Source organism: Lactuca virosa, chromosome 8 (genome assembly GCF_052849685.1).
Source record: "Lactuca virosa cultivar CGN04683 chromosome 8, Lactuca_virosa_CGN04683_v6, whole genome shotgun sequence".
NCBI lineage: Eukaryota > Viridiplantae > Streptophyta > Magnoliopsida > Asterales > Asteraceae > Lactuca > Lactuca virosa.
Window position 1 is genome coordinate 151,299,266 of NC_136433.1, and position 6,191 is coordinate 151,305,456.

Here is a 6,191-nt window from a genome sequence, read left to right on the forward strand (position 1 = left end):
TAATGTCAGCAATAATATTCTTTCAGAATGAACTTATATCTAGAAGAATGAAAGTGTATTCAAGTAGAATACACTCTCGTTCTTCATATTCAATGCAACTTTATTGTATTTTAAGTGAGTGAGTTCTGAAACAAAATATGAACTCATATATAAAACCTAGATGCAAATTCATTCTGAAAGAATGTTATGGCTGACATTAATGACGAATTTAATTAGTTTTCATAAAAAGAGAATTATAATTATGGATATCATTTAATATACATATAATTATGGAAATCATTTAATATCTATATTTATTTAATTAAATAATTATTTAATTTACTAAATTTCTATTGATGCATTCTAGCACACATCAAATGTAAGAAACAAAATAACCTAGCCCTATATATATATATATATATATATATATATATATATATATATATATATATATATATATATATATATATATATATATATATATATATATTTGAGTAAACCGACCCAACTCATTCCGCATTGGGCTCTAGACTAAATGGCCACTAAAGCCAATACGGAATCTGCACAAAAATAGCTTCATATTTTCAGACAAATTTAAAAAATAAAAATTACATACGACTCCGATGAGTTTAAGGTTTTACGGGTAAGTTCTTGGTTCCTTGTATTTGTTTAGTTTTTATTAGTAAGTGAAGTACTATAGACCGAAATGCAAAGAAAATGTTTGAAATGTCGTATTAATGCATATTGAATGCCTTAAGGTAGGTAGTTATTTAACATTAATATTGCCCCAATAACTAGATAAATGGTTAAGTTAATATTCACAATAGTTAGGTTAATATTTAGCATTAGGCAGTTGGGTGCGGGCAACGCCCAAGGGGGTGTTATTGCATGTTATAACGGCGCAAACACCGCCCCACCTCCTTGTTATTGCGCGTTATTAGCTTGCACGTTACTTTTCGTTACCACCACCACATCCTCTAACGTCGTTTTCTTCTTTTTTTCTTCAAAACACGTGAGTGGGCGTTGCCCACTCCGACCAGTCTTAATAACTCTGCACACAGGTCACAATCGTTGCAGATAGACAAAACGCTTGTGTAATGGTGGTGGTGCAAAACACATAAGGCCATGTTCAGGGCTACAACTCAACACAACGCCACTCCATGGTGGCGCGCACGGTGTTGTCATCCTCGAGCTCGTCGCCACATCACCGTTATGAAGCGTATAGCACAGCCGTTCGGTCAACGGTGGACAAAACAAGAACTTTATTACTACAGTGGTCAATTCGCAATATAAGAGAACTATATTGGACTAATTTGCAATTTCCCTAAAACGTACAACCTTTAATAATGCAGTTTATCCTTTTGCTGTCTCTGTTGTAAACTTTAATAAATGCACACACCTACCCCTCCCGCTTCTTATTCTTACCAGATTAGTCCCCACAAATAATTGTTTCTGTAGCATCACTAACTTATTTGTTAACTTTATACGATAGAAAGGTTTTTATTAGTAAAATGGACTGTTGTTCAGAACTCAGACTTTAGAGAATTGCTCAAATTTGGATACTACACTTATTAAATAAATTATAAATATATATATAAATTGTAAACTACTTTCACTCTGTCAATTACTGTAGCTAAAAGTTTGGTTTTTAATGCACATTATACAATCCCATTCTTCCTTGCACAATCATGTAAACTTGTTTCATCCCCTTTTTCATTACATAGGTTATACCATTTTACACACCAATAGAATTAAGGGTTTAGGTTATTTTTGGTCACTTAACTTTTCGTTTTGTGCTCATTTGGTCACTTAACTATTTTTAAGTTTTAAAAGGTCATCAAACTTTTGGCTTTTTGCTCATTTAGTCACTTAACTTTTGGCTTGGTCACATTTAGTCACCTAACTTTTAAAATTGTGCTCATTTAGTCACTAAACTTTTAAATTTTTTCAAAAGTTTAGTGACTAAATGAGCACAATTTTAAAAGTTAGATGACTAAATGAGCACAAATCTAAAAGTTAAGTGACCAAACCAAAAGTTAAGTGACTAAATGAGCACAAAGTCAAAAGTTTGATGACATTTTAAAACTTAAAAAGAATTAAATGACCAAATGAGTACAAAACCAAAAGTTAAGTGACCAAAAATGACCTAAACCCTAAAATTAAAGATGATTGGTTTGCTATAATGTGCCTATGCCTTTAAATGTTAAATTCCAATTTTCGGATTGAATTTAGGGGCAATTACTAATCTAGCCAAATTAAGGAAGTCATTAGCAATTTATAGCCAAAAATTAGTAAATGTCCAATTATAGCCCACGAAACCGTAGGTTTCGATATTCGTCTACTGCTTCGCCAAATCGTCTACTGTTTCGTGTTTTGTATAAAAAAAAATTCATTGTAGGATACAAAACCATAGGTTTTTTAAAATCTACGGTTTCCTCTCGAAACCTACGGTTTCCCAAACCGTAGCTACGGTTTTGGGTGAAAAAATACGTTTTTTTTTTTATTTATTTTTTAAATCTATTGTTTTTGAGGTTTTAACTACTGTTTTGGGGAAACCGTAGGTTTTAAAAAACCTACGGTTTTGTATCCTAAAAATGAAAAAAAAAATTATACAAAAACGAAACAGTAGACGATTTGGCGAAACAGTAGTCAACCTACAGTTGACTACTCTTTTGTGGGCTATTTTTGGCTAAGTGGTTTTTTTCGGCTAATTTTTGTTAAATAATTAAGGATTTTGGCTAGATTTGTATTTTCTCCTTGAATTTATAGTTACGGAGATGGCCCTTATATATTTATTCTTTATTCATTAATCATCTTATAAAAAGTTGAATTTTATAAAACTTGTCACTCTTGCATGCGCATACATACTTGAAATAATAAACTATAGGCCTCTACATATAATAATAAAAAAAGATAATCATTAAAATAATAAAGAGATAAATAGATAATCATTAAAATATCAAAAGTCTTAGTATTAGATAAGTATCTTTAAACCAATAACAATAAAAAACCGTTAATTTTGCAACTAATTTACAATATAATATTTTTATAAAATGCTTTATTAGAGGTTAAAAATTTACAAAAAAAAAATAATAAATATTTTTTCTTTATTGTAAGACAGTTCATAAAACAATTTCAGAACAAATATACGATAATTTCAGAATACATGTGTAAAAATTAATCGATGTTCAAAACATAAATATCGAATTAACTAGAAAATTAAAGATGAAAAACACCATTTCATACTTCATTAATTATAAGATACAAATAAAAAACAAAATTTAACCAGGATAAGATTTCTCTTTCACCTTTGTTGAAAAAAAAAAAACAAATATCTCTCTTTTCTTTCTTTTCCCTAAAAAGCTAATAAAAAAGAAAAATAATTGACAAAATATTCTAATTTAAAAGATAATAAAAGCTATTTAAAATTTACAGGCTTTCCTTGATCGTAGCCATAATACGATAAATACCATTTAACAAATTTTCTCAACCCGGTTGGCAAATCGGTTGTCGGTTTATACCCGAGTTTCCTTCGGGCCAAACTGATATTTGCATGAGTGAACGGAACGTCGCCGTTTCCAGGCATCTCCAACACGTATTTCTTCGCCTTCTTCTTCAAATTCTTCTCCAGTATACTCACCAACGTCGGCACCGTCACCGGCGACGTGTTTCCAAGATTAAATATCCGGTACGGCGCTGCTCCTCTCTTCTTCCCACCCGACCCGGTACTCTTACCAGATGTATCCAACGACGCCACACAACCTTTCACAATATCATCAATATATGTAAAATCCCGGGCCAAATCGACCCGATTTTTTCTTCTGTAGACAGTTATCGGTTTCCCCTGTAGAATATTTCGGGTGAAAGAGAAATATGCCATGTCCGGTCGTCCCCACGGGCCATAAACAGTGAAAAACCTCAGTCCGGTGATTGATAACCCGTAAATATGGTTGTACGTATGTGTAATCGCTTCACCAGCTTTTTTTGTGGCGGCGTAGAGAGACGCCGGTTGGTCGGTCCGGTCGGATTCGGAAAATGGCGACTTATCGTTTAACCCGTAGACGGAGCTGGAGCTGGCCCATACGACGGCGGGTTGTGGGTCGGCTGACTTGCATTGTTCAAGAAGCGTAACCAGTCCGGCGACGTTGCTGTGGACGTATGAGTGTGGGTTTTCCATGGCGTATCGGACTCCGGCCTGCGCAGCCAAGTGCATAACGTGGGTAAACGCCACCACGTCGAATAGTTTTGCTAAAAGTTGCCGGTCGTTGATATCACCCTCGACGATGAAGACGTTGTGTGAATCGAGAAGACCACGCCGTGCCTTTTTCAACGATGGGTCGTAATAGTCGTTGAAGTTATCAACACCAACAACGCCGTCGCCGCGTTTCTTCAACGCCAGGGAGACGTGTGTTCCGACGAAACCGGCTGCGCCGGTAACGAGAACGGAGATACCATTAGAACGACGGATCTGAGCCGATGAACGGATTTGTTTCTCCCAAAGGAGCCCACCAATGCCACCGTGACCTCGCGACGTTGTGTGGTGGAGGTACCTGCTACCGGAATCAACGAAGCTTTGGATGCTCATATACGACGCCATTAGAGCTACCAAAAACAAAGCCCAGAGAAAAATCGTGCTGGTGGAGGTGAAACACCGGTGAACCGCTCTGTTCATCGTGTAATGATGATGGGCACGCTCGATCTTAATTTTACCTGGGGTTGAAGGAAACAGTTGTTCATTCAATTGCGGCATCTTTAAATAATTGATTGGGTATCTATAAAGAGATAAACTCTCGATTGAATTTCAGATATATCCGTAATTATACAAGCTGGAATTCGTTTTTGTCGGAACAAATTTGAAAGAAAACAAACTGGATATTGTTCTATTTCCTATTTGGCTATTTCCCTGAAAACGAAGAACAGGGTCTAGAAACAGATGCAGGGAACATGGAAGAAAATTTTCGTCTGCACCTGCTGAAGGAGATGGAGGAGACGACGGAGGTTATATAGTCGCCACCCATTTACGCGTGAACGCGTTAAAGGACGAGAGAGAGAGAGAGAGAGAGAGAGAGAGAGAGAAGCTTTTTCTGGTGGAACAATTAGATTCAGAGGGACCGATTTGGATTTTTGTCAAAAGGCGTGTTATCATGACGTCCCTCTATTTATGTTTTTGTTGTTTTTATCCCCAAAATAAATTTTCTTTTCATTTAGGGGACGTAAATTTATGTCCACATGTGTAACTGCATATTTATTTGGTGAGTTATTTCTGATAACAAGAAAAGTTGTTGATGATGACATTTTTAGTATACTAGAAATACCATTTTTGGTATTGATGTGCTAAAGAACAAATAAATGGTTACCAATTGAATACACAATATTGGTTACATGGATTATGAAGGTTAGTGACTTCATGGTAACAAATTATGATCCTTGAACATATTTTAAGGGTTTTTTTTGTGTGTATGTAATTTACTGTTAAATTTTATTATTATATCCATAAAATATCATTTTGACTAACTATTACAAATTCAACCGGGTTATGATGATGACATCTCCGGTAAGTGTGCGGTCAACATACATTTTTCGGTGAATAAACAAATGGTCAATGTAAATTTAAAAACGTAGGGATGTAGATGCTCTTATCGATTCCAGAACTCAAGAACATAAGGCAATATTAATCCACTCAAATTCAACGGTGTTTGTGTGTGTGTGTAAAATGGGGTTCTTTAAAATGGAACACCAAATGCACAAGAGAACAAGAAGCGGACTCCATGAAATAAAATACAAAATGCAAATAAAAACAAGAATTAGGTTCTTCAAAATGGAACAACGAATGCAAATACGAACTAGAAATAAGATACCAGAGGTACAATTAGGGTTGAAGCCACTCATAATGAAGAAGGTTTAAAAGATAATTTTATGTGAAATAAAGTTGTAAAAAATAAGTAGATTGAAATGATGGAATACTTGTAGAAATTAAAACAAAGTCACAAAGACATCGAAAGCATAAAGTCAACATATCCCATAAAGGATTACAGATTCATGAGCACTTTACAACAAAAACTAACAAGAAAGACATGGAAACATACCCTTGTAGACTTTGAATTAAACTTATTCTTTGATGTTGTTTGGATGATTTGGAACCCAAAACATAGTTCCTTTGATGAAGTCCCACACCAATATAGATGACTTAGCTCTTGACATGATCTTATTTT

General features: G+C 34.7%; 1 pseudogene; it reads right to left on the reverse strand.

The window, feature by feature from the left end:
- Positions 1-3,198: 3,198 nt before the first annotated feature.
- On the reverse strand, positions 3,199-5,011 carry LOC145129653 (UDP-glucuronate 4-epimerase 1 pseudogene; annotated as a pseudogene).
- Between the last annotated feature and the right edge of the window lie 1,180 nt (positions 5,012-6,191).